The sequence below is a fragment of the Cydia fagiglandana genome, chromosome 12, assembly GCF_963556715.1.
Source record: "Cydia fagiglandana chromosome 12, ilCydFagi1.1, whole genome shotgun sequence".
Taxonomy (NCBI): Eukaryota; Metazoa; Arthropoda; class Insecta; order Lepidoptera; family Tortricidae; genus Cydia; species Cydia fagiglandana.
The window spans coordinates 5,978,011-5,989,677 of record NC_085943.1 but is presented as its reverse complement, the minus strand read 5'-3'; positions in this window follow the sequence as shown (position 1 = coordinate 5,989,677).

Here is an 11,667-nt window from a genome sequence, read left to right as displayed (position 1 = left end):
AATCAAATAAGCCATTTTATGCTGAATTCAATGATACATAATTAATATCATTCATATATATTTTTAAAGAAATGGTCATATTTCTAACACACGCCAAATTCGCGATGACCACCCATGGAGGCCACGCCACTAGACGTATATTTTTCTAAATTGGCCGCGCCACTCAACCTCAAGCCACCGTTAAATCTGAGGCGCCGCCATTCAACGGCTTGTTATGACTGTCCGTCTCCCGGCTCCCCGCCACCATAGAGACTGGGAGCCGGTTCTCTTATTTATCGCCGAAAATGGTATGGCCGATTATCACTTCCCAACTCACGTTTGGCGGAATTTTATTTCGCCGAATTTTCATTTCCCAATTTATCAAATGGTTTTTTTTTATTTGCCAACCGCACAGTTGCCAACTAAACGTTTGGTCTGTGTTTTATAATGCCAATTTTCAAAATGCCAACTTTCATGTCGTAGAATGTTTTAGTTGGCATAATTTACACTTAGTTGTTTATTGTCTACAAATCGTTTCATTTGGTCAGACTGTGCCAAAGGGGGGCCGTTTTGTAGGAATAACTTTTCTCTAAAATCAAAAACGGCCAAGATATTTGACACGAAAGTTGGGATATTTGACCCGAAAGTTGCTGTGTAATTACGTTTTTTAGGTTGTTGAAAAAAAAATAACCTCGAAGACTAAGGCGGGAGCAAAGCTCCCGCCTTAGTCTTCTAACCTAACCATATCCAAGTCGGCTCTGCCCCGGAAGGTCTTGCTCGCTCGCTTCGCTCGCTCACTGCCACTGGCTTCAAATATTAAAATATACATTATAAAAAGTCGAACAACTCGGCCATTTTTGATTGTTTGGTATGTATCTTTTTCTTATTTGTAACTTGCCTAATGTATGAAAAGCGAACTGTAGCTTCAACGAAACGTTATTCGTCCAATAGTTGTTCGACCAAGTGAAAGATTTGACAAATGATAAGTCTCCCAAAAGTTTAGAGGCGTTATAATAATCTGCTTTACAATAATTCTACCAATTGAAACGTTGTCATACAAAAATTTGCTAATCGTTAGTTGTCAAAGTGAAACGTCGGCGAAATGTTGGTTGGCAAATGAAATTCCGCCAAAAATAGTTCTGCGAAAAGGCAGAACACCCTGGGAGCCAGACAATGCCACTCTAGAGGATATGCAAATATTCAGAAAATGTATGAATTTTAATACAACATAAACATCAAATAACTAAAAGTCAAAAAACGTACTTTAGATTCGAAAAATCACGTTGCGTCCTCTCACACAACCTAATAGCACGTGGCGACCGTTTCGACTGAATGCGCTGACTGAGTGAAGGGGGCACCACTGTCTATCACTTAATAGCAGCGGAGTGGTATTTTGTCTATTAGATAAACCTACAGAGCAATAGTTACTTTCCACCCGCAGTTACTTTTGTCCCCGCTCTCCCCTACATTTCACTTGAAGAAGCATGCAATTTTTTCTTAGTAGCTAGGTAGTATAACTAAATATATACAAACTGAAGCTAAGCTAAGGTAAGTTATATAATAATAACATCATCGGAATGCAGATATGATTTTAATGAAATTGTCATTGAATTGATTTGTGCCTTATCGAAAGCCCTATTGATTAGAGAAGTACCTAAATAACGTTTTTCATTTGACGACTTCTGTATTTATTCGGTTTATTTAGTTCGAGTATCTAATGAATTCGATTATTTAGTTAATTTACATTTAAGTACGTCACATGTGACATGAACAGACAAGGAGAACAAGATAAAATATATTGTTTTGTCTTCCTTCTTTCAATGGAATTTTTTTAGAGTTTCTCTTCCTCAAAGGAGACTAGTGGTTAAGACGAAACTCAAAATACTCTCATTTGCATCTTAAAAAAAACAGGATGGGTCACTGACCTGTCCCGGTAAAGTGAGGTAGTGTGCGTGACGAGTGCTTGTGTGTGAAATGGGGTAATTTGACAGAATCTGAAAATTTTCCCCGGGCATACCTCACCTTAAAAGACAAATCAAGATTGTTTACCTTTTTTCTAATGCTAAAAAAAAGGAACTATAGCCGTCTCCGTTGCTCAACGCATAGTATGTTCTCCGTCTCCGTTGGTATATTTTGGATATTTATTATCACAAATAGAATTGCATTTGTGTTGGCAATTTTACATACCAATTTTATTTGCATGGTTTGGGGGTAATAAGATGGACTACCAATTTACAAAAATGGTTTACCATTCATTGATATTTTTTAAAGAACTTTAATGCTAGCTTTCATTGCCTATACGAGTAAGTAGCGAGTATATTTCGTCTATATATGCTCCATCTAACATAGAAGTAATCAATGTTTGAGAGTGTCCAAATGACTCCTCTATCTCTGCTTTTGTTTATTCTGATCTTGAACCAATATTACGAAAGTCCTTGTTTTATATCCAATACAGCTGAATGTCAAGGATTTATTATCGCAAATTGTTTTCGTCCTTCGAACGACCTCATTACACATGTAGGACACACAACACATGTAGCTATCTATATACACGTATATTTGTACACCTCCCATTAATAGTTATTTACGATACAAGTGCGGAAAAGAGGAAATTCGAAACGAGTGGCGATAAATTAAAACACGACCGAAGGGAGTGTTTTAAATCGACACGAGTTGCGAATTACCTATTCGCACGTGTATCGTACAACGTTTTACAGTACATATGGCCCTTTAAACTTTTGACATACACACGAAAAGTGCTATTTTACGCACTAGTGCGGAAAAATAGGGCCATATGTACTGTAAAGGATATTTATTATTACTAACTAAGTAGAAAGTACGTAATAAAATAGATAACAATATACTAGGGCTGGAGGAGTAACTAATGAACATAAGTTGTGACGTCACACAAGTTTTTTAGTGATGCTAAGATAGCGGTTATATTTTAGGGGTCCGTACCTCAAAAAGAAAAAAACGGAATCCTTATGGATCACTTTGTTGTTCGTCTGACTGTCCGTCCATCCGTCGGTCCGTATGTCGTCGGTTTTTCTTTCGTAATTAAAGATCCTAATTAGTAATATTTTAGTAAGCAATCCAATCAACTCCAGTGGCGCAGAAAATTGTCCAATGCAATTCATCGCATACAATGTAGTAGTAATTTACTTAAAATGCCACATACAGACGGCCGGGCTTGATTGAATGAAAAGTTTGCGTCAGAATTAAATTATCTGTCGAGAACTCCACAGGAATTCGGTTCATATCACCTTGTTTGTGAAAATGTTGGATGATAAGGTTTGAATATGTAAATCTAACTAGGGGCCCGATTCGGATTTTGAAATAGACATCTATTAGACATCTTTTAGACATCACCAAGATACGATAATGATATGTTTAAGATCTAACCTGACATTTGCGCGATTCTGGAGATACTCTTGAACGATTTCCACAGGATATAACTTAGAGATCCAATTCACATCTAATAGATATCTTACTCTATCTAACGTAAAGTGACATTGGTTGTCCGAATTGCGCTGCAAAAGAGAACTAGTTGATATCTAAACTATAACGTATCTAGAATGGATCTAGTACGTGTCGTCTCTTGTGAATATCTTGAAGTTCGAATACAGCAGTAGATTTTTGTACCAAGTCGTCTAAAGATGTCTGATAGTACCTACCTAAACATAACAAATTGTTAAATTGATTGCCCGTGGCATGGGCACAGAATAAATAATAGTATTAAGTACAGAAGACTCACTCTCTAACAAAACGCGTCTGTCACGATCAGCACAGATATGGCCGCTAAGTGGCGACAGCGCCACGCGCGGCTTATGGCAAACTCCAAACTTGGGGTCGAACGGATGGACTTTTAGCTACCTGTAGCAAAGCGACGAAATCGCGGAGTGAGCCACGCCTCCAAAACTCCACGCCACGGCCGCACGCAGAAGCAACACAGGCCGGGGTAAGGGCTATTAAGAGATTATGGAATCCAAAATGAACCAGGCTATTGGGTAAAGGCAATGGACTAAATACCCTACTCTACCCTCCTAGTGTAAAAAACAGTTTTTCGACAAAAACTAGTTCAGAAATAATCGCAGAAAACTTATTTTTTGAATTTCTACGAAACGGAAAAACTTTTTTTATTATTTATTTTTGTATGTGGTAGGTATTGGCATGTATGAGCCCCGATGCACATGTTTTCGTCTAGTCAGACCATTTTTAACAATACTAGCATCGGTAATCACAAAAACAAACAATACTAAGTAGAAAGGAAATATAGGACCCGGCAACCTTTAAATCAAGAGTGAACAGGCACCTTCTGGGCGAGCTCGCTCCATCGTAGGCCACGTCTACGCCTCGGCTAGTCTGTGGCCATGAGTAAGCCCATTCATAATAAAAAAAAAATAGGAAACAGCTAGTACAGTCAGCAGCAAAAGTTGCTAAGCGGGAGAGGTGTTCAAAATTACATTGACACGCTCTTATTCTCATAACAATGAAGTCGCGTCAAAATCATTTTGAACACCTCGCCCGCTTAGCAACTTCTGCTGCTGACTGTACAATGGATAAATAACTCTATTTGTGTGAGTAATTCTAACATATTAATGACGTATTCAGTCAACAACTTTGAAGAAACTTTGTTCTTTGTTACTTACTGTCATTCACATTCCTTGATTTTGTCCTTGTATACTTAATATTCGTGCCATTACGGAGAAAACTCTCAAATAAAGAAAATTAACTTTAATGGAAATTTCAACTCTGCTTACTAGGGTAAATTGAAATATCGTGGAATCAATATATTACATAAGTTGATTCGACATTACTCCGTTTGGAATTAAGCTTCCTAGATGGATAACAATAGATATTTAGAACTTTTAGAACTAAAACCGTCTTTAGAAATTTTACCAATAATAAAATTATCATGCCAATTTTGTTTCAAAAGTTTATGTGTTGTTCTGCCAATGTAATAAGAATAAGTATACAAAAACTACGTTACTAGAGTTATGGCTACATATAAAATAAAACAACTAAAACTAAACCTGAAACTGAAACAAAACCTAAAACCTCCCTTGTAAACTTTTAAACTTCTATGAAATTATGACTTTAAAAATAACACTTGTACAGTCTGTGCTATCAAAATTGCTGACAACTTAGCCTGGTCTACCTACCTCTATCTAAAAAGGTTTAAGTGAATTACGGGTATCACCGTCAAGGCCGAAGGATTAAAGGCCTGTGCACACCGGCTGCGTGTGCGTAACGTGCACGTGCGCGTTGTAGTATACAGATCCTTATGAAAGATGGCACACCGCTTGCGTGACGTGTGCGTGTGCGGGTCCAACATTTTAGCGCTCGCACACGTGCACGTCACGCACACGCAAGCCGGTGTGCACAGGCCTTAAATCAGGGGAAGTCTTCCTTAAAATCCATTAACTTCAAACATTCTCAAGAGACCAGACATAAATTCAAGCTATTTTATTGTAAGAACAGTGAAAAGGGGAATTTATTCTTCCACGCGGGGCTTTGGATAATGATAAGAAGAACCACCTAACGTTGTCACGAAGAGGTACCTACTTTTCAGTACTACCTATTCCGCATTTTGTTTTGTTTGAAATTATGAAATGATGTTGGTGTACAATTGTACATTTGAAGGGATGTTTACAAAAACAACATAACTGCTTAGAGCGGTTGACACTTTTTTAAGAACATTGTTAATCTTTTCAGGTGTCAACCAGTGTAGTCAGTTATGTTGTTTTTGTAAACATCCCTTCATTTGTACAGTCCGCTACTTTTGATGCTAGCTATACCTGTTAACACTAATGTAGGTATAGTCAACCAATTTGATTCCTAGGACATAATGACTCACTTTTTTAATCTTCTTCGACAGTGGTTAATGAGTGATGCATAAAAATTGCCTTGGGTCTACGAGGCTATAGTGGCCTAGGATTCAAATTGGTTGACTGTACTTACGGTATTTTTACTTATAAGATATCGGGATAGTTAAGTCCATTTGTAAAATAATGTATCGTATATTGTGGATCATTTTAATAGTCTTCCTAGGCAATTTGGTAACTAAATACCTACGCAAGCACGATTGGCACATGATTTGGTGAGAATAGAAAATTGATTACATTTTTCGAAGATATATCTATTACGATAACGGTAGGTATATCATATCATATCATTTATTGAATGCCAACCATGGTATTACAAGGTGTTTACATATTTTATAACATTATAAGGTACAGCATGGACCCTGCTAGGGCGAACAGATCAAAATTTTAAACTTTTGCATTTAAATTTTATCTTAATCCAACATCGGTATATACCTACTTGAGGCTCATTTTCCATTGGTAGTTACTATTTTATTTAAACCGTGTTTCAATAAAAAGACGTCAAGATTCTTTAGCTTTTCTCTAATGAGGTGAAATTGATACCGCATATTTCCGCTTCACTTACATATTAGCTCGTGAAAATGTTAAGAGAAATTCTGATGGTACAGAAGTATTTGTTCAAGATACAATTTGTTTATTTCGGTACAGTGACATCATATGGGAATTCTGTTGTAAGTACAGTCAAGGAATTTAAATTCCGACCCATTTCGTACTTTGTCACAGTGACAACCGTATGAGGTCTCTAGCGGCTTTCATATTGATTGTCACTGTGACAAAGTACGAAATGGGTCGGAATTTAAATTCCTTGACTGTACCTACCTCGCGTCAGCTGTGCAAACTATTTTGGTTCTATTGTGTACAAAATTGTTTACAGATTTTATTTTTTGCAAAACATGACGTTGAACAGTTTTTTACTCTTTTATGTGGGTTTCTATTTATTTTGGACATTGAAAAATATTGTTTCATATAGGTTAGTTTTAATACAAAAAACTCTGGCTATATAAAATAATCCTTTGCTGCGTATACCTATAATTGTATTTTTGACCCTGAACTGACTCTTGTAAAAAGGACATCAAATATACCTACTTAATTTAATGTATTCCGCTTTGTTTCGGATGATATATTGAAATTTCAGATAATTATATTATAGATTGTTAGTAATGTGCTGAATTGTGAATAATATGTGCTGAATATAAGAATAAGTTATTTTTCTTCTTTTTAATATGTTTATTAATTGATGTCAATTTATTTGTTTTCCTTGGCTTCTTTTATATAATCTCTTCTATAGATTAATATAAGTGCTTAACTTAGATGCGCGATGATCCATATATACGCCCAACGCCGAAGACAGATAATATAGGTACTATACAAAGTCATAAAAACAAATATTGTGTTTATGATCTTCCGATATATGTATTTATATTATTTACTCCGTAAATATATTTTGGCCTTTACTGTCTCGTTAACTTCATCGAAACGGAGTAACCTATTTAATAACAGACGTAAACCGTCCATTAAATCATCTTAATTGTTAAAGTTGGGGCGCCAACGCAGCGCCCTGATAATTACCGATTTTTTACGCTAACCGAAAGATCCATAACGCTGGAATCCGACCATTCCAAATAAGAGATCGCTTACTAATTGGATGAAGCATATCGTCATAATTGCATAGTCACGTTATATTTATTACGCCGACCACATATTATATTCATTGGCTAAAGTCGCAAAACTCTTATATCTTCCAAAGGAGTTAAGAGGTTTACAAGTTATTCAACTTTAAATAAAATATTATAGTATGTAATTTTGTAGGATGCAATTGATTAGGTACACTATTTTGTACTTAAGTATTCCTGTAGACATCACAATAAATTAAGTTTAAAGTCTAAACAAGGTGGACTGATGACCTGGTGAAGGTCACGGGAGTCCGCTGAATGCGGGTGGCGCAAGATCGGTCATTGTGGCACTCTTTGGGGGAGGCCTATGTCCAGCAGTGGACGTCCTCTGGCTGATATGATGATGATGATGATGAAAGTCTATTTTCTTGCTATACACTTAAAGGCAGTTCAAATCCTGCTTTATGACGAAATGTTGACTGTTATTCACAGAAAAGATGCTAGGTTTAGCGGAAGGGTTTTGACGCGTATTCGAGACGCAGCGGTTTCGCAATTGCTTCATAAAACGTAGTCTAAGAGAGGTGGTCTGTATTCCGACCTATCCCTAACGAGGGCGACCTCTTGACCCAAATGGTTGTCGGTTTATATCTCAATTTCTCGAGAATAGTTGAAATTTGCCCATTAATCTTCTTCACAACCTTTGGGTTTATAAATCTCACTAGGATTCTTGGAATACATTTGCGTGTTTGAGGAGCGTTGTGAAAAAAGAAATGAGGTTTATTTATTTCCTAAAAAAGACGTTGATTGCTTCATAATCATTTTCTGAAGCGCTAGTACCTACTGAATATGAATAGCGGGAGCTTGTTAGTAAATATATTATCAACATAGATTTTGATGATCTTTTGTAATACTTATTTCAACAGAGTGAAAGTTTACTTTATTGTACACAACACAGGTTTACAAAAATAAAATACAGTAATGGAAGTACAAAGGCGAACTTATCCCTATAAGGGATCTCTACCAGTTAAGTAGCGTGAGGCTTACACGAATAGGCATTGTATTTTATTTGTTAATGCAGTAAAATTAGGGCTCAAACCTATTTTAGTCAACCAACCCTTTTTAGTACTAACCTACTCAAGTAGTTTTAGGTAATATTACCTAAATTGATGAATGGATGTATTGTAATCCCCTTCCTCCTTACACGTTTTAGTAACTTTCCACTCAACTATCTTGTAATTAAGTATGTACTTTCAAATTCTCACTTCACAAGTCTGAGCGGTCGGTACCGGCTGTCAAATTATAATAAAAGCCACGTTTATTGGCTTTTCCTCTTCGAGCAACACGGAAGGGAGGCGGCATTCGCACTATTTCCCCTCTGCCGAGGTACAAGATTAGCGCGTCAATAAAATCTAGCGCGGGTAATAAAACTAGTTGCACTTGGATTTTTCATTAGACTGAGTCCAGACGCGCGCGTGAACACTGCTGCACAAAAATGCCTGTTTGCTCGGTTTTTTGTTATAAAAAGAGGTCGGGGACATCAAATTTACAAAAAGAAAGTGTTACATTTCACATGTAATATTTTTTTTTACATGTCATACGTTTAATTACATTTAAATACAATTATTATATTTTAGTCTCAAGTAATTGTTGGATTTATCGATTTTACTCGCTCAGTACAAATTGCGGATCGGTAGAGCGACAAATCCGACTTCTCATCTCTCAGAATACAATGACATACTTCAAAGAAAATGTGTTAGTGTGCGTGTTGAGACACTAGTCACTCGTCCGTACACAAAAAGAGATCGAGGTTTGCAAGATTTGTCTTTGACGTGTGTCATTTTCTATGTATTTGTGTCGTCATTACAGAGGGCCTACCGCAAACCACGTTCGACATGTTGCCTCCCTGTCACACTTACGTATGAATTTACAAGTGCCTTAGAGAGGCAACACGTCGAACGTGGTTCGCGGTAGGGCCTTTGATTGGATTTTGTATGTAAGTGTGTGAGAAGTGCGACTGTGTGCACCTTCCCCCCGCGAAAAATGGCAGAATGATTTGTACGGTGAGATATCGCTAGGGCCCCTCCCTTCCGACGTGTCGGAAGCCGGTGTTGCTCGAAGCTTTTCCTAAATCACGCTCTCCTAATCTCTTGGTTTATAACTGTCAAGTTGCTCCTCTCCCCCTTTGATTAAAACAATCTTCTAACGAGTTATCTCCTCTCATTCCAACCCCTGACCACGCCATTTGTATCGATGACTTCGATTCTTGTTTGAGACTGGCAAACTTCATTTTGCTAATAGTCTGGCCTGACTTATAGGGCTGCAGTCTGCATAGTTTGTTTCAATTAATTAAATTAGTTGTTTACTTATTTCACAGTTCAAATGTACTTCACTTGACCGTAATTAATGAAGTTTCGAGCAAAGGGTTCAGATAAAGATGACTTTACTTAGCTATTTAAAAGTAATTTGAAAGTAAATTTAACTTCAAATAAAAATATTCATTTAGAATTATTGTTAGGATCACCTCATTTTTGCCGTATAATATCTAAGTGTGCCCTAAGGGTCAAATGATTTTTTTATGTAGTACCTATCAAATGGCCAAAGACCGTCTGGACGCCCTAGGTACCGTTGGAGAGACGAGACCTTAGCGAACTCGGCGCCGTCGATTGGTCAGAAACGGCTTTGGACAGAGTAGCATGGCGGTCTTTGGTGTCGGAGGCCAAGATCCACTTCGGGTCGTTGCGCCACAGCAGTAAAAGTACCTATCGCTCGCAGTATCATCGCAGCTTGATTAAAAATAGTCACAGCATTATATTTGCTCCTTCTATGCATGTAAATAAAATACTACACTTCTTCTATGTTGCGTTTTTAGCAGTAATAGTGGGTAACCGGATATAGCGACGGTTAACCGGGAAATATCCGGCGCCCGTTCCGGGACACGTCGGGCGTCGTGTCCCTCGCCGAGGGGACGCCATAAGGGTCCCCGGCTAGCTCTATACTCGTAGTTCGTGTTTTTTAGCATTAGGAAAAGGCAAACAATCTTGATGTGTCTTTTAATTGAAAAAGTTCGTTTTAAACATAAGTCACGGCAAATATGTAACAAAAAATTATGATCATTTATATATTTCTACTTTCATGAGTAAGTAATAGTTACTGATTATTAAACAGCGTTATCAATTAAAAGATATGTCAAGATTGCTTACCTTCTCTTTTAAGACGACTAGCTAGGTTGCTCTAAAACTTTGTACTTACAGTAGGATAAAGTATATCTAGTTCTGTATTTATGTAGATTCAGATACCAGATTAAAAAAAATACAACGAATTTAAGTTTTTCACTCAAAATTTGTTTTTGATCTGATTCGTTTCTTTTATAAACCTAGGTTTAAAATAAGAACGAAACTTCGTTTGTACGGGAAGGTGAAATTCGCCCGACGTGCACTGGCATATTTCTAGCGAATATCATAGCTCACGTATTTTTAAATTCGTAATTTTTCGTTTTTGACTGAAACCTAACGAGACAAAAACTTTTTTAGTAAAAGTTAAGGTTATGTGCAGACACAGGAATCCGCGGGGCAAATTGTGAATTAAGACTTTATGTTTGTGCACTTATGGTACTAATTAGTAATTACAACAAAATAGTTAACACGTTCGCGGACGCTCAGTCACACCAGTTGGACACCTAAATTTTGTATGGAAATATTGGGACTGTTATAGCATTCCTGTCACTACAAATATATCTTTTAGGTTTGTATATGACGCGTAATGCTATGCAAGGCGAATGCTATGCAATCCGCGTCAATATGAAGTATATTTTTTATACGCTATGTGACAACAAATGCTATACAATTCGGATGCATAAGCATGTCTGTCACATGACGTAGTCAAGATGGGATTTTATATCACATCGCATGTTATAGCATTCATACATCGTGCTCGATGGACTTGATGGCTGAGACTTCTGACTTCCTAAGGGCGCGATTTTTGCTCTAAAGACTCATTTGCTGACCTCTTCAAACAATTTTCTTCTTCTGTTTTGTTCCCTCTTTGCTTATCATTGTAATATTGAGTCCATCTCATACATGCCCCATGCCAAGCACGTTCGCTGTTCATTCGACCTCAAATTATGTGATACTACCTACAAATTATGCGTTGGAGACCGGCTCTAATCTAAAGGCCCAGTCATGGGTCTCATA